The sequence below is a fragment of the Oncorhynchus gorbuscha genome, linkage group LG25, assembly GCF_021184085.1.
Source record: "Oncorhynchus gorbuscha isolate QuinsamMale2020 ecotype Even-year linkage group LG25, OgorEven_v1.0, whole genome shotgun sequence".
NCBI lineage: Eukaryota > Metazoa > Chordata > Actinopteri > Salmoniformes > Salmonidae > Oncorhynchus > Oncorhynchus gorbuscha.
Window position 1 is genome coordinate 26,183,816 of NC_060197.1, and position 25,570 is coordinate 26,209,385.

Consider the following 25,570-nt stretch of genomic DNA (forward strand, 5'->3'; position numbering starts at 1 on the left):
TTTACGTTGTCATACTATCCAGATTAATAAGAAATTATATGTTCCTTGGAGAACACAGAATGATCAAGCTATTGAGTAACAGAAGATCAGAGACCATTGACAGATTTTACCAGTAGGTATAGCAACTTGTCATCTTTCATGTTCAACAACAACCCAATCACATGTGACAACAGGAAACACACTGGACAAACATTGTCCTTCTCGCGAGATAAATATAAATGCTAAGGTTATTCATGCCAGATTGACATCATTTACGTTGTCATACTATCCAGATTAATAAGAATAAATTATATGTTCCTTGGAGAACACAGAATGATCAAGCTATTGAGTAACAGAAGATCAGAGACCATTGACAGCCATTTTACCAGTAGGTATAGCAACTTGTCATCTTTCATGTTCAACAACACACCAATCACATGTGACAACAGGAAACACAGCAGGTCAAAAGCAAGCTTACTGTAAGGCCAGGAAGGTCTTCCATATCACTAGAAACAGAAGGACAGCATCCTGGGTGGGCTCAAATCACCAACTTTTAAATTAAGAGTCAAACTCACCAACCAATTGCACCACAGAGACTTGTCATATCCACATCATGGAGCACAACAAACTGAGAACTGTCGTCCCTGGGTGGGCTCGAACCACCAACCTTTAGATTAACAGTCTAACGCGCTAACCAATTGCGCCACAGAGACTTGTGGTGTATTTGACCCTGACGCTTGATCGCTGGCCATTTGTGCTCTCATCCAACTGTACATGGAGTTTACGAAACAACAACACTTTGTTCCAATGGTTGTGTTAACGTGCATCGAAGGTGCAGCAACATTTTCAAGGAAGTAGACCTGTAGTTTTCTAATATTTGTTAGCTTTTTGAATGGCCTTAAAAGGGCAAAAATGTAGCGCAATGTTCGTCAGCGCAACATTATATTGAAAGGCATCTGGCAGGAGTAAATTCAGCCACAATCTCAAATATATTCTGATAAATATATATTTTAAACAACTGCATTTTCACAAATGTAATATATAATCGCCAAGCCCATTCAAAATAATAAGGGGACTGACTCTGGAAGAATGATGAAGTGGCTAGTCACTTTCATGGCATATAGGCCTACATGTACACACAAACACACTGAACAAACATTGTCCTTCTCGCGAGATAAATATAAATGCTAAGGTTATTCATGCCAGATTGACATCATTTACGTTGTCATACTATCCAGATTAATAAGAATAAATTATATGTTCCTTGGAGAACACAGAATGATCAAGCTATTGAGTAACAGAAGATCAGAGACCATTGACAGCCATTTTACCAGTAGGTATAGCAACTTGTCATCTTTCATGTTCAACAACAACCCAATCACATGTGACAACAGGAAACACAGCAGGTCAAAAGCAAGCTTACTTGCTTTTGACAAACATTGTCCTTCTCGCGAGATAAATATAAATGCTAAGGTTATTCATGCCAGATTGACATCATTTACGTTGTCATACTATCCAGATTAATAAGAATAAATTATATGTTCCTTGGAGAACACAGAATGATCAAGCTATTGAGTAACAGAAGATCAGAGACCATTGACAGCCATTTTACCAGTAGGTATAGCAACTTGTCATCTTTCATGTTCAACAACACACCAATCACATGTGACAACAGGAAACACAGCAGGTCAAAAGCAAGCTTACTGTAAGGCCAGGAAGGTCTTCCATATCACTAGAAACAGAGAGACAGCATTCCTGGGTGGGCTCAAATCACCAACTTTTAAATTAAGAGTCAAACTCACCAACCAATTGCACCACAGAGACTTGTCATATCCACATCATGGAGCACAACAAACTGAGAACTGTCGTCCCTGGGTGGGCTCGAACCACCAACCTTTAGATTAACAGTCTAACGCGCTAACCAATTGCGCCACAGAGACTTGTGGTGTATTTGACCCTGACGCTTGATCGCTGGCCATTTGTGCTCTCATCCAACTGTACATGGAGTTTACGAAACAACAACACTTTCCAATGGTTGTGTTAACGTGCATCGAAGGTGCAGCAACATTTTCAAGGAAGTAGACCTGTAGTTTTCTAATATTTGTTAGCTTTTTGAATGGCCTTAAAAGGGCAAAAATGTAGCGCAATGTTCGTCAGCGCAACATTATATTGAAAGGCATCTGGCAGGAGTAAATTCAGCCACAATCTCAAATATATTCTGATAAATATATATTTTAAACAACTGCATTTTCACAAATGTAATATATAATCGCCAAGCCATTCAAAATAATAAGGGGACTGACTCTGGAAGAATGATGAAGTGGCTAGTCACTTTCATGGCGTATAGGCGTACATACACACACAAACACACTGGACAAACATTGTCCTTCTCGCGAGATAAATATAAATGCTAAGGTTATTCATGCCAGATTGACATCATTTACGTTGTCATACTATCCAGATTAATAAGAATAAATTATATGTTCCTTGGAGAACACAGAATGATCAAGCTATTGAGTAACAGAAGATCAGAGACCATTGACAGCCATTTTACCAGTAGGTATAGCAACTTGTCATCTTTCATGTTCAACAACACACCAATCACATGTGACAACAGGAAACACAGCAGGTCAAAAGCAAGCTTACTGTAAGGCCAGGAAGGTCTTCCATATCACTAGAAACAGAGAGACAGCATTCCTGGGTGGGCTCAAATCACCAACTTTTAAATTAAGAGTCAAACTCACCAACCAATTGCACCACAGAGACTTGTCATATCCACATCATGGAGCACAACAAACTGAGAACTGTCGTCCCTGGGTGGGCTCGAACCACCAACCTTTAGATTAACAGTCTAACGCGCTAACCAATTGCGCCACAGAGACTTGTGGTGTATTTGACCCTGACGCTTGATCGCTGGCCATTTGTGCTCTCATCCAACTGTACATGGAGTTTACGAAACAACAACACTTTGTTCCAATGGTTGTGTTAACGTGCATCGAAGGTGCAGCAACATTTTCAAGGAAGTAGACCTGTAGTTTTCTAATATTTGTTAGCTTTTTGAATGGCCTTAAAAGGGCAAAAATGTAGCGCAATGTTCGTCAGCGCAACATTATATTGAAAGGCATCTGGCAGGAGTAAATTCAGCCACAATCTCAAATATATTCTGATAAATATATATTTTAAACAACTGCATTTTCACAAATGTAATATATAATCGCCAAGCCCATTCAAAATAATAAGGGGACTGACTCTGGAAGAATGATGAAGTGGCTAGTCACTTTCATGGCGTATAGGCGTACATATACACACAAACACACTGGACAAACATTGTCCTTCTCGCGAGATAAATATAAATGCTAAGGTTATTCATGCCAGATTGACATCATTTACGTTGTCATACTATCCAGATTAATAAGAATAAATTATATGTTCCTTGGAGAACACAGAATGATCAAGCTATTGAGTAACAGAAGATCAGAGACCATTGACAGCCATTTTACCAGTAGGTATAGCAACTTGTCATCTTTCATGTTCAACAACACACCAATCACATGTGACAACAGGAAACACAGCAGGTCAAAAGCAAGCTTACTGTAAGGCCAGGAAGGTCTTCCATATCACTAGAAACAGAAAGACAGCATCCTGGGTGGGCTCAAATCACCAACTTTTAAATTAAGAGTCAAACTCACCAACCAATTGCACCACAGAGACTTGTCATATCCACATCATGGAGCACAACAAACTGAGAACTGTCGTCCCTGGGTGGGCTCGAACCACCAACCTTTAGATTAACAGTCTAACGCGCTAACCAATTGCGCCACAGAGACTTGTGGTGTATTTGACCCTGACGCTTGATCGCTGGCCATTTGTGCTCTCATCCAACTGTACATGGAGTTTACGAAACAACAACACTTTGTTCCAATGGTTGTGTTAACGTGCATCGAAGGTGCAGCAACATTTTCAAGGAAGTAGACCTGTAGTTTTCTAATATTTGTTAGCTTTTTGAATGGCCTTAAAAGGGAAAAATGTAGTGCAATGTTCGTCAGCGCAACATTATATTGAAAGGCATCTGGCAGGAGTAAATTCAGCCACAATCTCAAATATATTCTGATAAATATATATTTTAAACAACTGCATTTTCACAAATGTAATATATAATCGCCAAGCCCATTCAAAATAATAAGGGGACTGACTCTGGAAGAATGATGAAGTGGCTAGTCACTTTCATGGCGTATAGGCGTACATATACACACAAACACACTGGACAAACATTGTCCTTCTCGCGAGATAAATATAAATGCTAAGGTTATTCATGCCAGATTGACATCATTTACGTTGTCATACTATCCAGATTAATAAGAATAAATTATATGTTCCTTGGAGAACACAGAATGATCAAGCTATTGAGTAACAGAAGATCAGAGACCATTGACAGCCATTTTACCAGTAGGTATAGCAACTTGTCATCTTTCATGTTCAACAACACACCAATCACATGTGACAACAGGAAACACAGCAGGTCAAAAGCAAGCTTACTGTAAGGCCAGGAAGGTCTTCCATATCACTAGAAACAGAGAGACAGCATTCCTGGGTGGGCTCAAATCACCAACTTTTAAATTAAGAGTCAAACTCACCAACCAATTGCACCACAGAGACTTGTCATATCCACATCATGGAGCACAACAAACTGAGAACTGTCGTCCCTGGGTGGGCTCGAACCACCAACCTTTAGATTAACAGTCTAACGCGCTAACCAATTGCGCCACAGAGACTTGTGGTGTATTTGACCCTGACGCTTGATCGCTGGCCATTTGTGCTCTCATCCAACTGTACATGGAGTTTACGAAACAACAACACTTTGTTCCAATGGTTGTGTTAACGTGCATCGAAGGTGCAGCAACATTTTCAAGGAAGTAGACCTGTAGTTTTCTAATATTTGTTAGCTTTTTGAATGGCCTTAAAAGGGCAAAAATGTAGCGCAATGTTCGTCAGCGCAACATTATATTGAAAGGCATCTGGCAGAGTAAATTCAGCCACAATCTCAAATATATTCTGATAAATATATATTTTAAACAACTGCATTTTCACAAATGTAATATATAATCGCCAAGCCCATTCAAAATAATAAGGGGACTGACTCTGGAAGAATGATGAAGTGGCTAGTCACTTTCATGGCGTATAGGCGTACATATACACACAAACACACTGGACAAACATTGTCCTTCTCGCAGATAAATATAAATGCTAAGGTTATTCATGCCAGATTGACATCATTTACGTTGTCATACTATCCAGATTAATAAGAATAAATTATATGTTCCTTGGAGAACACAGAATGATCAAGCTATTGAGTAACAGAAGATCAGAGACCATTGACAGCCATTTTACCAGTAGGTATAGCAACTTGTCATCTTTCATGTTCAACAACACCCAATCACATGTGACAACAGGAAACACAGCAGGTCAAAAGCACTGGACAAACATTGTCCTTCTCGCGAGATAAATGCTAAGGTTATTCATGCCAGATTGACATCATTTACGTTGTCATACTATCCAGATTAATAAGAATAAATTATATGTTCCTTGGAGAACACAGAATGATCAAGCTATTGAGTAACAGAAGATCAGAGACCATTGACAGCCATTTTACCAGTAGGTATAGCAACTTGTCATCTTTCATGTTCAACAACACACCAATCACATGTGACAACAGGAAACACAGCAGGTCAAAAGCAAGCTTACTGTAAGGCCAGGAAGGTCTTCCATATCACTAGAAACAGAAAGACAGCATCCCTGGGTGGGCTCAAATCACCAACTTTTAAATTAAGAGTCAAACTCACCAACCAATTGCACCACAGAGACTTGTCATATCCACATCATGGAGCACAACAAACTGAGAACTGTCGTCCCTGGGTGGGCTCGAACCACCAACCTTTAGATTAACAGTCTAACGCGCTAACCAATTGCGCCACAGAGACTTGTGGTGTATTTGACCCTGACGCTTGATCGCTGGCCATTTGTGCTCTCATCCAACTGTACATGGAGTTTACGAAACAACAACACTTTGTTCCAATGGTTGTGTTAACGTGCATCGAAGGTGCAGCAACATTTTCAAGGAAGTAGACCTGTAGTTTTCTAATATTTGTTAGCTTTTTGAATGGCCTTAAAAGGGCAAAAATGTAGCGCAATGTTCGTCAGCGCAACATTATATTGAAAGGCATCTGGCAGGAGTAAATTCAGCCACAATCTCAAATATATTCTGATAAATATATATTTTAAACAACTGCATTTTCACAAATGTAATATATAATCGCCAAGCCCATTCAAAATAATAAGGGGACTGACTCTGGAAGAATGATGAAGTGGCTAGTCACTTTCATGGCGTATAGGCGTACATATACACACAAACACACTGGACAAACATTGTCCTTCTCGCGAGATAAATATAAATGCTAAGGTTATTCATGCCAGATTGACATCATTTACGTTGTCATACTATCCAGATTAATAAGAATAAATTATATGTTCCTTGGAGAACACAGAATGATCAAGCTATTGAGTAACAGAAGATCAGAGACCATTGACAGCCATTTTACCAGTAGGTATAGCAACTTGTCATCTTTCATGTTCAACAACACACCAATCACATGTGACAACAGGAAACACAGCAGGTCAAAAGCAAGCTTACTGTAAGGCCAGGAAGGTCTTCCATATCACTAGAAACAGAAGACAGCATCCCTGGGTGGGCTCAAATCACCAACTTTTAAATTAAGAGTCAAACTCACCAACCAATTGCACCACAGAGACTTGTCATATCCACATCATGGAGCACAACAAACTGAGAACTGTCGTCCCTGGGTGGGCTCGAACCACCAACCTTTAGATTAACAGTCTAACGCGCTAACCAATTGCGCCACAGAGACTTGTGGTGTATTTGACCCTGACGCTTGATCGCTGGCCATTTGTGCTCTCATCCAACTGTACATGGAGTTTACGAAACAACAACACTTTGTTCCAATGGTTGTGTTAACGTGCATCGAAGGTGCAGCAACATTTTCAAGGAAGTAGACCTGTAGTTTTCTAATATTTGTTAGCTTTTTGAATGGCCTTAAAAGGGCAAAAATGTAGCGCAATGTTCGTCAGCGCAACATTATATTGAAAGGCATCTGGCAGGAGTAAATTCAGCCACAATCTCAAATATATTCTGATAAATATATATTTTAAACAACTGCATTTTCACAAATGTAATATATAATCGCCAAGCCATTCAAAATAATAAGGGGACTGACTCTGGAAGAATGATGAAGTGGCTAGTCACTTTCATGGCGTATAGGCGTACATATACACACAAACACACTGGACAAACATTGTCCTTCTCGCGAGATAAATATAAATGCTAAGGTTATTCATGCCAGATTGACATCATTTACGTTGTCATACTATCCAGATTAATAAGAATAAATTATATGTTCCTTGGAGAACACAGAATGATCAAGCTATTGAGTAACAGAAGATCAGAGACCATTGACAGCCATTTTACCAGTAGGTATAGCAACTTGTCATCTTTCATGTTCACAACAAACAATCACATGTGACAACAGGAAACACAGCAGGTCAAAAGCAAGCTTACTGGACAAAAACATTGTCCTTCTCGCGAGATAAATATAAATGCTAAGGTTATTCATGCCAGATTGACATCATTTACGTTGTCATACTATCCAGATTAATAAGAATAAATTATATGTTCCTTGGAGAACACAGAATGATCAAGCTATTGAGTAACAGAAGATCAGAGACCATTGACAGCCATTTTACCAGTAGGTATAGCAACTTGTCATCTTTCATGTTCAACAACACACCAATCACATGTGACAACAGGAAACACAGCAGGTCAAAAGCAAGCTTACTGTAAGGCCAGGAAGGTCTTCCATATCACTAGAAACAGAAGGACAGCATCCCTGGGTGGGCTCAAATCACCAACTTTTAAATTAAGAGTGCAACTCACCAACCAATTGCACCACAGAGACTTGTCATATCCACATCATGGAGCACAACAAACTGAGAACTGTCGTCCCTGGGTGGGCTCGAACCACCAACCTTTAGATTAACAGTCTAACGCGCTAACCAATTGCGCCACAGAGACTTGTGGTGTATTTGACCCTGACGCTTGATCGCTGGCCATTTGTGCTCTCATCCAACTGTACATGGAGTTTACGAAACAACAACACTTTGTTCCAATGGTTGTGTTAACGTGCATCGAAGGTGCAGCAACATTTTCAAGGAAGTAGACCTGTAGTTTTCTAATATTTGTTAGCTTTTTGAATGGCCTTAAAAGGGCAAAAATGTAGCGCAATGTTCGTCAGCGCAACATTATATTGAAAGGCATCTGGCAGGAGTAAATTCAGCCACAATCTCAAATATATTCTGATAAATATATATTTTAAACAACTGCATTTTCACAAATGTAATATATAATCGCCAAGGCCATTCAAAATAATAAGGGGACTGACTCTGGAAGAATGATGAAGTGGCTAGTCACTTTCATGGCGTATAGGCGTACATACACACACAAACACACTGGACAAACATTGTCCTTCTCGCGAGATAAATATAAATGCTAAGGTTATTCATGCCAGATTGACATCATTTACGTTGTCATACTATCCAGATTAATAAGAATAAATTATATGTTCCTTGGAGAACACAGAATGATCAAGCTATTGAGTAACAGAAGATCAGAGACCATTGACAGCCATTTTACCAGTAGGTATAGCAACTTGTCATCTTTCATGTTCAACAACACACCAATCACATGTGACAACAGGAAACACAGCAGGTCAAAAGCAAGCTTACTGTAAGGCCAGGAAGGTCTTCCATATCACTAGAAACAGAGAGACAGCATTCCTGGGTGGGCTCAAATCACCAACTTTTAAATTAAGAGTCAAACTCACCAACCAATTGCACCACAGAGACTTGTCATATCCACATCATGGAGCACAACAAAGTGAGAACTGTCATTCCTGGGTGGGCTCAAACCACCAACCTTTAGATTAACAGTCTAACGCACTAACCAATTGCGCCACAGAGACTTGTGGTGTATTTGACCCTGACGCTTGATCGCTGGCCATTTGTGCTCTCATCCAACTGTACATGGAGTTTACGAAAGAACAACACTTTGTTCCAATGGTTGTGTTAACGTGCATCGAAGGTGCAGCAACATTTTCAAGGAAGTAGACTCTGACGCGCTATTGATAGTGGAAAATATAGTTTAGATGATCAATTATGTATTCGTTAATGATTAGAAACCATTTATTCTAATACTATTATGTTATGATATGAAAAGTAAAGGTTATTGGTTAAGCTGTTACTGAAAATGTAAGCAGAACTAATTTGATTGTCTGTGCCTCTTGGGAAGGTCAAGGGGGAGAAAAAGCTTTTCAGACAAGATAAGAATGTTTGGGTTTTATTCCATTGTTGAGAGAAATCTGTATCTTTTAGACAGGTTGTAATGTCTGGTTTATGAGGGGAGTAGAAAGCATCTCCGGACCTAAACAAAAAAACAACGGGGCTATCGTGGGAAACTGATGATGTCATTTTGAGTTTATAACCTGTGGAAATCTGTGTATGGGTTAGTACTCTCTGGAATTAAAACGCTCTTTAACCTGGCTTTTAAGAATGGTCTCAATCTACTTCATGCATAATTAATGAACTTACAACTCATTAAATGAATTAGAAATGAGTGCTAATTGGTATTGGCAATTAAAACATTAAAGGAATTTAGAATTCCTCTATCAATTTGGTCCTTTGAGCCGGATCTAAACAACTCTACCTGTTATCTGAAGGTAATACACTGAAAATCGTGCACGGACGACCATTTTTTGACTCGTTTTACTAAAGACCTGACCTCTGAATTGAGGTTAAAATTAAAACAGGCCTGCGTATTATCACGGAGGACAGGAAGGGTGACTAGATACAACGAACAATGTTTTTCCCAGTCGGCAGCAGGTAAAGTAGCCTTTATTCTCGAATTTGGGAGGGATTATTTAGGATATTTATTGATTCAAATGTTATAAAGGAGTTGAATTTGATCAATAATAGGTGCTTGAATATTCAACAAATAAAATGGGTTTCTACCGGGGTATTAACCAGGATATCGATAAAACAAGCAGGGTCCGAAATTGACCCTGAGGTAAGGTGCACTACCACCAAATAAACTAGAGCTTAATAAAGCCTGGTCTTGCAAGCCAGAAGGATTATTAAGGAGTGATATAGTACGCATTGGAGAATTAGGACGCTTGTTCCGTACAAATAGGATGGCCAATAATTCAATAAACATACCTAAATAAAGTTTTTACCTGATAGTCTATCTGTATATGGGAAGCTGACTGCGGAAAGTAGTAGATAGGTATGTTAAAATAGGTGAGGATAAATTAGGCTTGGTGAGAAGGCAGGGTAATTCTAGGCGAACAGAATAAATGAACCTGTACAATGCTGAAATTAATATCAAATGATAAGTGATTAGTCTAGATTAGTGAGATTCGAGACATTAACGATTGAAAGTCCCAAAAAGAATATCCTTTGGGTGAAATGTTATTGTCCGATCAAAAGTCTTCTATAGACGTGGTTCACAGGAGAGGTCAACTTAGTCTAGAGTAGTGAGATTCGAGACATTAACGATTGAAAGTCCCAAAAAGAATATCCTTTGGGTGAAATATTATTGTCCGATCAAAAGTCTTCTATGGACGCGGTTCACAGGATGGAAAATACATACTGATTATTTTTAAAGGAACACACACATAGGTAGACAGGATAGTAACTAGAAGTAACGGTAAATTACAAATGTATAGAACTGCATGCACATAGAATTTAAAATTATATAGAAAGGCATAGATAAGTGTTTAAAAACATTGCTACTAGATACATAAGATTAAGAATGGGGAGGAATGCCTCGAAAGAAGCCCCAGAACTAACGGGAGACGAGCGATACATGGCACAGAAAGACAAGAGAAACATCGATTTCTGTCTAAGATGGAAAAAGAAATACGATTTTGATGGCCGTCTAAATGTAGAAAAGCTGGAATCCCTTATAAAACAGATACATAAGGAATGTGGTAATAATGTGAAAAAGCAGAATAAACAGGGGTTATACACGGCCGGAGTTTGGCTTTCGGAAGCAAAAAAGAGAATGGGACGCGCCGAAAAAGAGATTAAATCTAACAAGGTTCGAGAGACACTACCCACTGCTCCCGCAGATAGAGAAGTTAACCAATTGAGTGGGGGCGAGGATAACAAACTATATCTTCCTAGATTATACCAACAATGCAGAGATAATCCAGTTGACAAATTTGTGATTATAAGAATACGGGTGCTGGAGCAACCGGTGAAATTACCACCCAAGTATGTGGATCCCGCGGAAACTAAGAGAGGTATAATGAAGTTAGAGAAGGAAATAAAGTCGAGAAAAATGAATAAGGTGGGTCAAAAGAAAAATACAAGATTTAATTGTAACTTGTAAATACAAGTTTTAATTGTAACAAAATTGGACATTTCGCCCGGGAGTGTAACACTCCACGAAAAAATCGTCAACAGGTTGTAATTTAAATGTAGGGAATAACGGAGAGATACGATACAATTTCGGGCTATCTGGACGTTATAGCATGGTACGTTAAATGTTAGGGTATAGTAAGTTGAGAAGTTCGGTTGGGTTTACTCTGATGATTAGAATTCAAAACTGAACTCAATCTGAATAGGGAATATATATTTTACAAAGGTAGGCAGATTTGTGTCTATAGCCAAGCAACGGAATTGCTAGACACTCAAATGGGGCTATATAGTGCAACACTTTGGACTATAAATTAGGTGAGAATAGTTTAATCGTAAGAAGTTGTGATTGTTTTTCTAATTATTGATTTTTGGTTAAGGTAACGCCAGTGAAATTGAACGAAAAGTAACATATTCTAAAAATGATCTGATTTCCGACCTCATTGTGGGGAACAAATGAAAAGTCTTATCTTAAAGGGACAGTGCACGGTAATCACAGTGGTTTGAGTGAATGACAGTAGAAAATATTGTGGGACGACAATTCGAAGATAGAAAAATAAGTTACATGATACCTCAAGGGATTTAAAACAAACGATGTGAGGGGATTATCATAATTATTAGGTTTTGTTTTTGTAGTAAACGTTTGGGTTAAGGGGATTTCCCTGTTCCCAGAGACAAGGCATTTTAAAGGCGTACACTCACTAATGCTGGTCTGAGTTTGTAATTAGACAAGTGAATAATGTATTGGGAATAGAGTTGTAATTAAAAATACTAAGTCAAAGACGAGACAGGTACTTAGAGCAAAATGGATTCTAAATGATAACAAAGAGACAACTATAATTCATGCCCATTATGCCCATCGAAATGTTTTTATAAAATTAGCGAATTGAGAGATGTTGATTGATGTTGTAGACTAATTCAGGGTTCAACAGAGGTGATAAATTAGGTTTGGTTTATCGAACCCGAAATACTGTTGTTACAGACAGCCAACCATTATTTACAATGAGTTGAAAATCGTTGCCAATATGAGTCAAGGTTGAACGCTTGTTGATGACGTCACTAGCGAGACACTTTTGTCACCAGGGACTGGGGATAACGGAGCAAATCGTATCTAGGTTTCCAGAAGTGATATAAAAATGTTTTGGTTATTTGTTTAATGGTTATGGCCAATTTTAGGGGTTGATAAAACTGGAACAGTGTGTTCTGGCGGTTTTAGATAGAACTCTTTGTTCCGGAACGGATGAGAGTTACCCAAGATAAGTAAATTAAAGGAGCCATGAGAGGATGCGAATGCATATTTATTAAATATCGGGGATTAAATTACGCTGTGAAATGTATGACATTTGCGGCAGAGAGAAAAAGTAATGCATTGGATAATAATGTTATCGGGTTAATTGTATCTAAAGGTAGCATGGTCATTTAAGTAAACATATCCGTAGACGGTGTTTAAAACTTATGATTAATGATTTGAGTCAAAGGGGAATTATCATTAGGTTTAGTTATAGTTCACTTATTGAGTTTCTGATTCGAAATAGCATTAGGGAATGATAGTTAGGGGTGTGGTGGCTCACTTTAAATTATAACTTTGAATTATACAGGTGACTATTTCTATTCAAAAGATAAAGGGTTCTTTATGCCTAATATGGTATGACCTTTTGACCTTATCATGACTGGCTCCCAAGGTCTGATCAGCCTCGGGGGAGAGTCATTTGTATAATGAATGGGGTCATATTGAGTTACTAGTTTTAAGGTAAATTCATTAGAAATAAAGCAGTTTTGGTTGAGGGTTAGAATTACTGTTTGAACCGCAAATGAGAAAGTGGTTCAGGATTCTGTCTTATAACATTAGCTGTGAAGTTTTTTGAATGGGCTATTAGGGATTTGGTATTGTAACAGAGAGAAAGTCATATTTATCATTGAGAATAAATAGGGAAGATAACATATTTTGAGCCAACAGGGCAGGGAAGAAATTGAGATATTTTTTGTTTGGTTTTAACACTCGGTTACAGGAGTGTCAAAAGACGGGAGACATTACCTGTGTAATAGGGGAGGGTGTCCGTATGATAACCAACTTGGGACAGTTTTGGGACTGGAGAAAGGGGATCCCACAAAGGTGGATAGGCTTTCCATGATATGGGGGAAACCTGGGAGCACTGTTGAACTTTGTAAAGGTGATGAAATCCTACTAACCATCAAAACTATTAAGCTCTCTGATGCAGGCACTTGCACCCCGGACTACAAAGGACCGGGACAGACACGGTGGGTGTGTTTTCTATTAAGGTACTGCCAAAACCGGAGGTCTCAGACAGACCGGGGCCAGACACACTCCTCTATCACCCCTGGACCGAACCTGTCACCACTATGCTAAAAATCCCATTCAGGTAATTAATGTTAGACTATTCAGCTATTGATCAATGAGGCACGGAGACTGGTTTTGATGGTAGGGACAATTTGTGGCTGTCTTATACAGAATGGACTTGCTTGAATATGCTTCTTGCTAGTCAGGGGGAGTCTACAAAATGTTCAGTGAACAATGTTGTACGTATATCCCTAATAACACCAGTCCAGATGGTAGTATATCTAAGGGCCTTAAATGGGCTATCTGCTGAGATGAGGACCATGGCGGGGGTAGAGGAGTCTGACTGTCCACCCTGGTTGGGAGACTGGTTTGGTAAGTATACCGGTATGGTGGTTACTGGATTTCTGACCCTAATTCCTGTATTATTTACTGACTGAGGATGACCCATGTATGTTTGTTCTCCCTGTCGTGAAGGGTGGCATGGTGCCCACCTGATGCTGGATAAGAATAGCTGAGAGGACCAGATGGGTTATAAGAATGCTTTGTTCTGCTTTACTCTGTTTTCCAGGACCAAAGTTTTATTCCACACTTTGCAACACATATTAAACCCATGTTATTGTCAGATAGAATACTGAGGGTCCCCAAGGAGAGGGCTTGTTAGCGTAGGAAGGATTTTTAATATGGTTAGCATCTATTAGATTATACGTTTTTAAATAGTATTATATTTAACAGGAATATAGGACATCTATGAGGAGTTAGGATTATTGTTGGGATTAAGATAGATTGATTAAGGAATTTGGAGAAAAGCCGCTCATAGACATTTTTTTTTCTAAAAGAGGGTCCATGGGTTTGTAGTTCCCATGTAGTTCAAATTTGGAAAACATGAGAAACATACAGAGGAGCCCTCCCACGCACCGCAGAGACCTTGAACGTGGGAGAGCAGAGAAGTTAGAGGGGGGCCAGGAAGAGCAAAAAGATAACATAGTGGGTAAATAAGTTTCTAAATGGGTCAGAATGGGAGCTGTAGATAGAGGAGGTATTTGGCATAAAGGGAATCTACCTGTTTTACCTAAGTCACTGTTTAAATATGCTGCTGTATTGATACATGGGCAAAGCCATGTATCAACAGGGGGGATGGTAGGAACACATGAGGAGGTTGTTCATTAATCAAACACGTATGTCAAAAGTTTTATGCCCAGCAGGAGAATTAGAGGGAGGTGGCACACGAGATTCAACCAGGAGACTGGATCTGGATCCAATCATTGAAGAAAAAAACTGGAAGCAGCCTCTGTGGGAGGGACCATTCCAAGTACTACTGGTGACTGCCTTCGCGGTGAGAATAGCCGAAAGAGCTACCTGGGTACATGTCACACATTGTAAGGGGGTGAGTCATACTGGCACTGTCGAGCGGTCACAGGGGAAGGAGAGGAACCGTGACCCATATGGAACGGGGGTCAAACTCCTTCTGAAGATTCCCTATACCTGACCTTTCCCCAGCTGTGAGCGTTCATAGAAGTGAAGTGATGGCTTGGCCTCTGGCTGTTGATATGTTCTCGGGGAGAGGGTGGGGCTTCACGTGTGCACTGACCGTCCTGAGCTGTTTTATTGTGGGGGCCATATTCCTGATTCACCATGATCCCCCGGAGAGTGCCAAAGAGGATAATTTGACTCATGTGCTAGATGAGGGAAATGGGATGTTACCAAAGATTCTCAAAAGGTCACTGAAACAAAACAGTAAGGATGTGAGGGTGGAATTGGGCAAGGATCTCTCGGTAGAATTTTGTGTAGATCAATTGGAGTCATTCACCCCTTGGCAGTCTAGAACCATGGGACTCTATGGGAAGTATTTGTGTAAATCACCAAATTGATCGTGGACAGGTCATAGCTCACACTGAAAGGGATGGCTACGTAAACCCATACACTCAATTTGGGACCAGGTGGAGTATAGTAAGGGAATGCATGTATGGTAAAGCTGTTCATGAAAGCAGGAATGCCAAATAAAATAAAATGGGCCAGTGTCGACATCTGGTGGTTGTGTGGGGGAATGAGTTTGTGCGGTATTGCCGACTGATTGGAATGGACTATGTGCTTTAGTACATTTAGGAAGGCCTTTTACACTCATACAACACCAAGACATGAAGTTAGCAAAACGAGAGAGAAGAGATGCTCCATCTGGGTCTTTTGACGACATATATTGATAACATTGGGGTGCCACGAGGTGTGCCGGATGAGTTCAAGGCAAGAAATCAGATACTAGCAGGATTAGAGTCAAGCATTTTTTAGAGTCAAGCAATGTAGACTGGATTAATTATATTTATTATAATCAACAGCGCTTTATCAATTATTCCAGAGATGCGATTAAAGGTTTGGCAGAACAGACTGAAGCAACCAGCCTGATGGCTTGGCAGAATAGAATTGCATTGGATATGTTATTGGCTGAAAAGGAAGGGGTATGTGTGAAAGTTATTGTTTCCAGGACTATAGAGAGATCAATGACACTACAGATGGGGCCGTTATGGGCCAATTCCATGTTCCGACCCGTGGCATATCTACAGAGGAAGTGGACGAATCTGGATCTGTCATTTGTGGGGAATTTATGTTTGATGAGGCTAGTGTTGAGATGAAGGGGAATTAGATTGTAATTTGTTTCCATGATTAAACTGTTTTTAATGAAGGTCGTGACGAAAATCCAGAAGGAAGAGTTATGATTCTGATGTAGGTTTAAAAACAGTTGGAGTTAAGGTTAGAATTGATTAATGAAATGTGACGAGTTGGATAAACATTTATAATTGATTTGTTGATTATTTGTCTATTCATATGATAATCTGATAAACCTATATAAAAAGGTTAGTTAAATTTGTTTATACTTATATTTTTATGATTAAATAAAACTAGATGTAGAATTGAATGTATAATATTTGATCAAAGGGAGGATTGATAGTGGAAAATATAGTTTAGATGATCAATTATGTATTCGTTAATGATTAGAAACCATTTATTCTAATACTATTATGTTATGATATGAAAAGTAAAGGTTATTGGTTAAGCTGTTACTGAAAATGTAAGCAGAACTAATTTGATTGTCTGTGCCTCTTGGGAAGGTCAAGGGGGAGAAAAAGCTTTTCAGACAAGATAAGAATGTTTGGGTTTTATTCCATTGTTGAGAGAAATCTGTATCTTTTAGACAGGTTGTAATGTCTGGTTTATGAGGGGAGTAGAAAGCATCTCCGGACCTAAACAAAAAAACAACGGGGCTATCGTGGGAAACTGATGATGTCATTTTGAGTTTATAACCTGTGGAAATCTGTGTATGGGTTAGTACTCTCTGGAATTAAAACGCTCTTTAACCTGGCTTTTAAGACTGGTCTCAATCTACTTCATGCATAATTAATGAACTTACAACTCATTAAATGAATTAGAAATGAGTGCTAATTGGTATTGGCAATTAAAACATTAAAGGAATTTAGAATTCCTCTATCTGTTATGCAGGTGAATGAGGACCCAAAAGCGACTTGGCGAAAACAGAGTCTTTAATCCAGTAAAGTAAATATTCAATACTCCTAGACAAATCGGAGCGGTAAATAAAGCATAAAGAACAATTCCACTCGTAATGACGAGAACAGACTGGAGACTCGATCATAAACTGCAGGTTGCCTCGGGAAGGCACTTGACCGTAGCAGACTCAGACACCTGCTCACCACGCAGCATCTGAGGGAAACACGACACGACAGGGCGATACAAAGACACAGCACGGTGAACAATATACAAGGATCCGACAGGACAGAAACGGAAAACAAGGGGAGAAATAGGGACTCTAATCAGGGGAAAAGATAGGGAACAGGTGTGGGAAGACTAAATGATTGATTAGGGGAATAGGAACAGCTGGGAGCAGGAACGGAACGATAGAGAGAAGAGAGAGAGAGAGGGAGAGAGAAAAAAGGGGAACGAACCTAAAAAGACCAGCAGGGGGAAAACGAACAGAAGGAAAAGCAAAATGACAAGACAATATAAGACAAAACATGACACTATCAGCTATCCAATTGCACCACAGAGACTTGTGGTGTATTTGACCCTGACGCTTGATCGTTGGCCATTTGTGCTCTCATCCAACTGTACATGGAGTTTACGAAACAACAACACTTTGTTCCAATGGTTGTGTTAACGTGCATCGAAGGTGCAGCAACATTTTCAAGGAAGTAGACCTGTAGTTTTCTAATATTTGTTAGCTTTTTGAATGGCCTTAAAAGGGCAAAAATGTAGCGCAATGTTTGTCAGCGCAACATTATATTGAAAGGCATCTGGCAGGAGTAAATTCAGCCACAATCTCAAATATATTCTGATAAATATATATTTTAAACAACTGCATTTTCACAAATGTAATATATAATCGCCAAGGCCATTCAAAATAATAAGGGGACTGACTCTGGAAGAATGATGAAGTGGCTAGTCACTTTCATGGCGTATAGGCCTACATGTACACACAAACACACTGAACAAACATTTTCCTTCTCGATGAGATAAATATAAATGCTAAGGTTATTCATGCCAGATTGACATCATTTACGTTGTCATACTATCCAGATTAATAAGAATAAATTATATGTTCCTTGGAGAACACAGAATGATCAAGCTATTGAGTAACAGAAGATCTGAGACCATTGACAGCCATTTTACCAGTAGGTATAGCAACTTGTCATCTTTCATGTTCAACAACACACCAATCACATGTGACAACAGGAAACACAGCAGGTCAAAAGCAAGCTTACTGTAAGGCCAGGAAGGTCTTCCATATAACTAGAAACAGAAAGACAGCATCCCTGGGTGGGCTCAAATCACCAACTTTTAAATTAAGAGATCAAACTCACCAAGAATTGCACCACAGAGACTTGTCATATCCACATCATGGAGCACAACAAACTAAAACTGGACGTCCCTGGGTGGGCTCGAACCACCAACCTTTAGATTAACAGTCTAACGCGCTAACCAATTGCGCCACAGAGACTTGTGGTGTATTTGACCAGACGCTTGATCGCTGGCCATTTGTGCTCTCATCCAACTGTACATGGAGTTTACGAAACAACAACACTTTGTTCCAATAGTTGTGTTCACGTGCATTGAAGGTGCAGCAACATTTTCAAGGAAGTAGACCTGTAGTTTTCTAATATTTGTTAGCTTTTTGAATGGCCTTAAAAGGGCAAAAATGTAGCGCAATGTTCGTCAGCGCAACATTATATTGAAAGGCATCTGGCAGGAGTAAATTCAGCCACAATCTCAAATATATTCTGATAAATATATATTTTATACAACTGCATTTTCACAAATGTAATATATAATCGCCAAGCCCATTCAAAATAATAAGGGGACTGACTCTGGAAGAATGATGAAGTGGCTAGTCACTTTCATGGCATATAGGCGCACATATACACACAAACACACTGGACAAAATTGTCCTTCTCAGCAAGATAAATATAAATGCTAAGGTTATTCATGCCAGATTGACATCATTTACGTTTTCATACTAGCCAGATTAATAAGAGTAAATTATATGTTCCTTGGAGAACACATAATGATCAAGCTATTGAGTAACAGAAGATCAGAGACCATTGACAGCCATTTTACCAGTAGGTATAGCAACTTGTCATCTTTCATGTTCAACAACACAAATCACATGTGACAACAGGAAACACAGCAGGTCAAAAGCAAGCTTACTGTAAGGCCAGGAAGGTCTTCCATATCACTAGAAACAGAGATGTTCAGCATGTCTCTCAAACATCCAACTTTTAATTAAGAGAAAACAGCTGGCTTGCATATCCACATCATGGACCAAACAAAGGAGAACCCCTGGGTGGGCTCAAAATGCCCAGTCTAACGCGCTAAATTGCGCGGTTGTGGTTATTTGACCCTGACGCTGATCGCTGGCCATTTGTGCTCTCATCCAACTGTACATGGTAGTTTACGAAACAACAACACTTTGTTCCAATGGTTGTGTTAACGTGCATCGAAGGTGCAGAACATTTTCAAGGAAGTAGACCTGTAGTTTTCTAATATTTGTTAGCTTTTTGAATGGCCTTAAAAGGGCAAAAATGTAGCGCAATGTTCGTCAGCGCAACATTATATTGAAAGGCATCTGGCAGGAGTAAATTCAGCCACAATCTCAAATATATTCTGCTAAATATATATTTTAAACAACTGCATTTTCACAAATGTAATATATAATCGCCAAGACCATTCAAAATAATAAGGGGACTGACTCTGGAAGAATGATGAAGTGGCTAGTCACTTTCATGGCGTATAGGCGTACATATACACACAAACACACTGGACAAACATTGTCCTTCTCAAGAAACTTTCCAGATAAATATAAATGCTAAGGTTATTCATGCCAGATTGACATCATTTACATTGTCATACTATCCAGATTAATAAGAATAAATTATATGTTCCTTGGAGAACACAGAATGATCAAGCTATTGAGTAACAGAAGATCAGAGACCATTGACAGCCATTTTACCAGTAGGTATAGCAACTTGTCATCTTTCATGTTCAACAACAATGTCAATCACATGTGACAACAGGAAACACAGCAGGTCAAAAGCAAGTTACTGTAAGGCCAGGAAGGTCTTCCATATCACTAGAAACAGAAAGATGGACAGCATTCCTGGGTGGGCTCAAATCACAACTTTTAAATTAAGAGTCATGAACTCAGCAACCAATTGCACCACAGAGACTTGTCATATCCACATCATGGAGCACAACAAAATGAGAACTGTCGTCCCTGGGTGGGCTCGAACCACCAACCTTTAGATTAACAGTCTAACGCGCTAACCAATTGCGCCACAGAGACTTGTGGTGTATTTGACCCTGACGCTTGATCGCTGGCCATTTGTGCTCTCATCCAACTGTACATGGAGTTTACGAAACAACAACACTTTGTTCCAATGGTTGTGTTAACGTGCATCGAAGGTGCAGCAACATTTTCAAGGAAGTAGACCTGTAGTTTTCTAATATTTGTTAGCTTTTTGAATGGCCTTAAAAGGGCAAAAATGTAGCGCAATGTTCGTCAGCGCAACATTATATTGAAAGGCATCTGGCAGGAGTAAATTCAGCCACAATCTCAAATATATTCTGATAAATATATATTTTAAACAACTGCATTTTCACAAATGTAATATATAATCGCCAAGCCCATTCAAAATAATAAGGGGACTGACTCTGGAAGAATGATGAAGTGGCTAGTCACTTTCATGGCGTATAGGCGTACATACACACACAAACACACTGGACAAACATTGTCCTTCTCGCAAGATAAATATAAATGCTAAGGTTATTCATGCCAGATTGACATCATTTACGTTGTCATACTATCCAGATTAATAAGAATAAATTATATGTTCCTTGGAGAACACAGAATGATCAAGCTATTGAGTAACAGAAGATCAGAGACCATTGACAGCCATTTTACCAGTAGGTATAGCAACTTGTCATCTTTCATGTTCAACAACACACCAATCACATGTGACAACAGGAAACACAGCAGGTCAAAAGCAAGCTTACTGTAAGGCCAGGAAGGTCTTCCATATCACTAGAAACAGAGAGACAGCATTCCTGGGTGGGCTCAAATCACCAACTTTTAAATTAAGAGTCAAACTCACCAACCAATTGCACCACAGAGACTTGTCATATCCACATCATGGAGCACAACAAACTGAGAACTGTCGTCCCTGGGTGGGCTCGAACCACCAACCTTTAGATTAACAGTCTAACGCGCTAAACTTGCGCCACAGAGACTTGTGGTGTATTTGACCCTGACGCTTGATCGCTGGCCATTTGTGCTCTCATCCAACTGTACATGGAGTTTACAAAACAACAACACTTTGTTCCAATGGTTGTGTTAACGTGCATCGAAGGTGCAGCAACATTTTCAAGGAAGTAGACCTGTAGTTTTCTAATATTTGTTAGCTTTTTGAATGGCCTTAAAAGGGCAAAAATGTAGCGCAATGTTCGTCAGCGCAACATTATATTGAAAGGCATCTGGCAGGAGTAAATTCAGCCACAATCTCAAATATATTCTGATAAATATATATTTTAAACAACTGCATTTTCACAAATGTAATATATAATCGCCAAGGCCATTCAAAATAATAAGGGGACTGACTCTGGAAGAATGATGAAGTGGCTAGTCACTTTCATGGCGTATAGGCGTACATACACACACAAACACACTGGACAAACATTGTCCTTCTCGCGAGATAAATATAAATGCTAAGGTTATTCATGCCAGATTGACATCATTTACGTTGTCATACTATCCAGATTAATAAGAATAAATTATATGTTCCTTGGAGAACACAGAATGATCAAGCTATTGAGTAACAGAAGATCAGAGACCATTGACAGCCATTTTACCAGTAGGTATAGCAACTTGTCATCTTTCATGTTCAACAACACACCAATCACATGTGACAACAGGAAACACAGCAGGTCAAAAGCAAGCTTACTGTAAGGCCAGGAAGGTCTTCCATATCACTAGAAACAGAGAGACAGCATTCCTGGGTGGGCTCAAATCACCAACTTTTAAATTAAGAGTCAAACTCACCAACCAATTGCACCACAGAGACTTGTCATATCCACATCATGGAGCACAACAAACTGAGAACTGTCGTCCCTGGGTGGGCTCGAACCACCAACCTTTAGATTAACAGTCTAACGCGCTAACCAATTGCGCCACAGAGACTTGTGGTGTATTTGACCCTGACGCTTGATCGCTGGCCATTTGTGCTCTCATCCAACTGTACATGGAGTTTACGAAACAACAACACTTTGTTCCAATGGTTGTGTTAACGTGCATCGAAGGTGCAGCAACATTTTCAAGGAAGTAGACCTGTAGTTTTCTAATATTTGTTAGCTTTTTGAATGGCCTTAAAAGGGCAAAAATGTAGCGCAATGTTCGTCAGCGCAACATTATATTGAAAGGCATCTGGCAGGAGTAAATTCAGCCACAATCTCAAATATATTCTGATAAATATATATTTTAAACAACTGCATTTTCACAAATGTAATATATAATCGCCAAGCCCATTCAAAATAATAAGGGGACTGACTCTGGAAGAATGATGAAGTGGCTAGTCACTTTCATGGCGTATAGGCCTACATATACACACAAACACACTGGACAAACATTGTCCTTCTCGCGAGATAAATATAAATGCTAAGGTTATTCATGCCAGATTGACATCATTTACGTTGTCATACTATCCAGATTAATAAGAATAAATTATATGTTCCTTGGAGAACACAGAATGATCAAGCTATTGAGTAACAGAAGATCAGAGACCATTGACAGCCATTTTACCAGTAGGTATAGCAACTTGTCATCTTTCATGTTCAACAACACACCAATCACATGTGACAACAGTAAACACAGCAGGTCATAAGCAAGCTTACTGTAAGGTCAGGAAGGTCTTCCATATCACTAGAAACAGAGAGACAGCATTCCTGGGTGGGCTCAAATCACCAACTTTTAAATTAAGAGTCTAACTCACCAACCAATTGCACCACAGAGACTTGTCATATCCACATCATGGAGCACAACAAACTGAGAACTGTCGTCCCTGGGTGGGCTCGAACCACCAACCTTTAGATTAACAGTCTAACGCGCTAACCAATTGCGCCACAGAGACTTGTGGTGTATTTGATCCTGACGCTTGATCGCTGGCCATTTGTGCTCTCATCCAATTGTACATGGAGTTTACGAAACAACAACACTTTGTTCCAATGGTTGTGTTAACGTGCATCGAAGGTGCAGCAACATTTTCAAGGAAGTAGACCTGTAGTTTTCTAATATTTGTTAGCTTTTTGAATGGCCTTAAAAGGGCAAAAATGTAGCGCAATGTTCGTCAGCGCAACATTATATTGAAAGGCATCTGGCAGGAGTAAATTGAGCCACAATCTCAAATATCTTCTGATAAATATATATTTTAAACAACTGCATTTTCACCAATGTAATATATAATCGCCAAGCCCATTCAAAATAATAAGGGGACTGACTCTGGAAGAATGATGAAGTGGCTAGTCACTTTCATGGCATATAGGCGTACATACACACACAAACACACTGGACAAACATTGTCCTTCTCGCAAGATAAATATAAATGCTAAGGTTATTCATGCCAGATTGACATCATTTACGTTGTCATACTATCCAGATTAATAAGAATAAATTATATGTTCCTTGGAGAACACAGAATGATCAAGCTATTGAGTAACAGAAGATCAGAGACCATTGACAGCCATTTTACCAGTAGGTATAGCAACTTGTCATCTTTCATGTTCAACAACACACCAATCACATGTGACAACAGGAAACACAGCAGGTCAAAAGCAAGCTTACTGTAAGGCCAGGAAGGTCTTCCATATCACTAGAAACAGAGAGACAGCATCCCTGGGTGGGCTCAAATCACCAACTTTTAAATTAAGAGTCAAACTCACCAACCAATTGCACCACAGAGACTTGTCATATCCACATCATGGAGCACAACAAACTGAGAACTGTCGTCCCTGGGTGGGCTCGAACCACCAACCTTTAGATTAACAGTCTAACGCGCTAACCAATTGCGCCACAGAGACTTGTGGTGTATTTGACCCTGACGCTTGATCGCTGGCCATTTGTGCTCTCATCCAACTGTACATGGAGTTTACGAAACAACAACACTTTGTTCCAATGGTTGTGTTAACGTGCATCGAAGGTGCAGCAACATTTTCAAGGAAGTAGACCTGTAGTTTTCTAATATTTGTTAGCTTTTTGAATGGCCTTAAAAGGGCAAAAATGTAGCGCAATGTTCGTCAGCGCAACATTATATTGAAAGGCATCTGGCAGGAGTAAATTCAGCCACAATCTCAAATATATTCTGATAAATATATATTTTAAACAACTGCATTTTCACAAATGTAATATATAATCGCCAAGCCCATTCAAAATAATAAGGGGACTGACTCTGGAAGAATGATGAAGTGGCTAGTCACTTTCATGGCGTATAGGCCTACATGTACACACAAACACACTGAACAAACATTGTCCTTCTCGCAAGATAAATATAAATGCTAAGGTTATTCATGCCAGATTGACATCATTTACGTTGTCATACTATCCAGATTAATAAGAATAAATTATATGTTCCTTGGAGAACACAGAATGATCAAGCTATTGAGTAACAGAAGATCAGAGACCATTGACAGCCATTTTACCAGTAGGTATAGCAACTTGTCATCTTTCATGTTCAACAACACACCAATCACATGTGACAACAGGAAACACAGCAGGTCAAAAGCAAGCTTACTGTAAGGCCAGGAAGGTCTTCCATATCACTAGAAACAGAGAGACAGCATTCCTGGGTGGGCTCAAATCACCAACTTTTAAATTAAGAGTCAAACTCACCAACCAATTGCACCACAGAGACTTGTCATATCCACATCATGGAGCACAACAAACTGAGAACTGTCGTCCCTGGGTGGGCTCGAACCACCAACCTTTAGATTAACAGTCTAACGCGCTAACCAATTGCGCCACAGAGACTTGTGGTTTATGTGACCCTGACGCTTGATCGCTGGCCATTTGTGCTCTCATCCAACTGTACATGGAGTTTACGAAACAACAACACTTTGTTCCAATGGTTGTGTTAACGTGCATCGAAGGTGCAGCAACATTTTCAAGGAAGTAGACCTGTAGTTTTCTAATATTTGTTAGCTTTTTGA

The 25,570-nt window shown here is 39.4% G+C and overlaps 16 non-coding genes across 16 annotated transcripts; all 16 read right to left on the reverse strand.

The window, feature by feature from the left end:
* Positions 1-618: 618 nt before the first annotated feature.
* trnan-guu lies at positions 619-692 on the reverse strand. The gene has a single exon. It is a non-coding gene; the product is annotated as a tRNA-Asn (tRNA).
* A 1,153-nt stretch (positions 693-1,845) lies between these two features.
* Positions 1,846-1,919, reverse strand: trnan-guu. Its single transcript has one exon. It is a non-coding gene; the product is annotated as a tRNA-Asn (tRNA).
* An 868-nt stretch (positions 1,920-2,787) lies between these two features.
* trnan-guu lies at positions 2,788-2,861 on the reverse strand. The gene has a single exon. It is a non-coding gene; the product is annotated as a tRNA-Asn (tRNA).
* An 871-nt stretch (positions 2,862-3,732) lies between these two features.
* On the reverse strand, positions 3,733-3,806 carry trnan-guu. The gene has a single exon. It is a non-coding gene; the product is annotated as a tRNA-Asn (tRNA).
* Positions 3,807-4,677: 871 nt separating this feature from the next.
* trnan-guu lies at positions 4,678-4,751 on the reverse strand. The gene has a single exon. It is a non-coding gene; the product is annotated as a tRNA-Asn (tRNA).
* Positions 4,752-5,883: 1,132 nt separating this feature from the next.
* trnan-guu lies at positions 5,884-5,957 on the reverse strand. Its single transcript has one exon. It is a non-coding gene; the product is annotated as a tRNA-Asn (tRNA).
* An 871-nt stretch (positions 5,958-6,828) lies between these two features.
* Positions 6,829-6,902, reverse strand: trnan-guu. The gene has a single exon. It is a non-coding gene; the product is annotated as a tRNA-Asn (tRNA).
* Positions 6,903-8,048: 1,146 nt separating this feature from the next.
* Positions 8,049-8,122, reverse strand: trnan-guu. Its single transcript has one exon. It is a non-coding gene; the product is annotated as a tRNA-Asn (tRNA).
* Positions 8,123-8,994: 872 nt separating this feature from the next.
* trnan-guu lies at positions 8,995-9,068 on the reverse strand. Its single transcript has one exon. It is a non-coding gene; the product is annotated as a tRNA-Asn (tRNA).
* A 9,679-nt stretch (positions 9,069-18,747) lies between these two features.
* trnan-guu lies at positions 18,748-18,821 on the reverse strand. The gene has a single exon. It is a non-coding gene; the product is annotated as a tRNA-Asn (tRNA).
* A 1,768-nt stretch (positions 18,822-20,589) lies between these two features.
* trnan-guu lies at positions 20,590-20,663 on the reverse strand. The gene has a single exon. It is a non-coding gene; the product is annotated as a tRNA-Asn (tRNA).
* Positions 20,664-21,535: 872 nt separating this feature from the next.
* Positions 21,536-21,607, reverse strand: trnan-guu. The gene has a single exon. It is a non-coding gene; the product is annotated as a tRNA-Asn (tRNA).
* Positions 21,608-22,479: 872 nt separating this feature from the next.
* Positions 22,480-22,553, reverse strand: trnan-guu. The gene has a single exon. It is a non-coding gene; the product is annotated as a tRNA-Asn (tRNA).
* An 872-nt stretch (positions 22,554-23,425) lies between these two features.
* Positions 23,426-23,499, reverse strand: trnan-guu. The gene has a single exon. It is a non-coding gene; the product is annotated as a tRNA-Asn (tRNA).
* An 872-nt stretch (positions 23,500-24,371) lies between these two features.
* On the reverse strand, positions 24,372-24,445 carry trnan-guu. The gene has a single exon. It is a non-coding gene; the product is annotated as a tRNA-Asn (tRNA).
* Positions 24,446-25,317: 872 nt separating this feature from the next.
* Positions 25,318-25,391, reverse strand: trnan-guu. Its single transcript has one exon. It is a non-coding gene; the product is annotated as a tRNA-Asn (tRNA).
* Between the last annotated feature and the right edge of the window lie 179 nt (positions 25,392-25,570).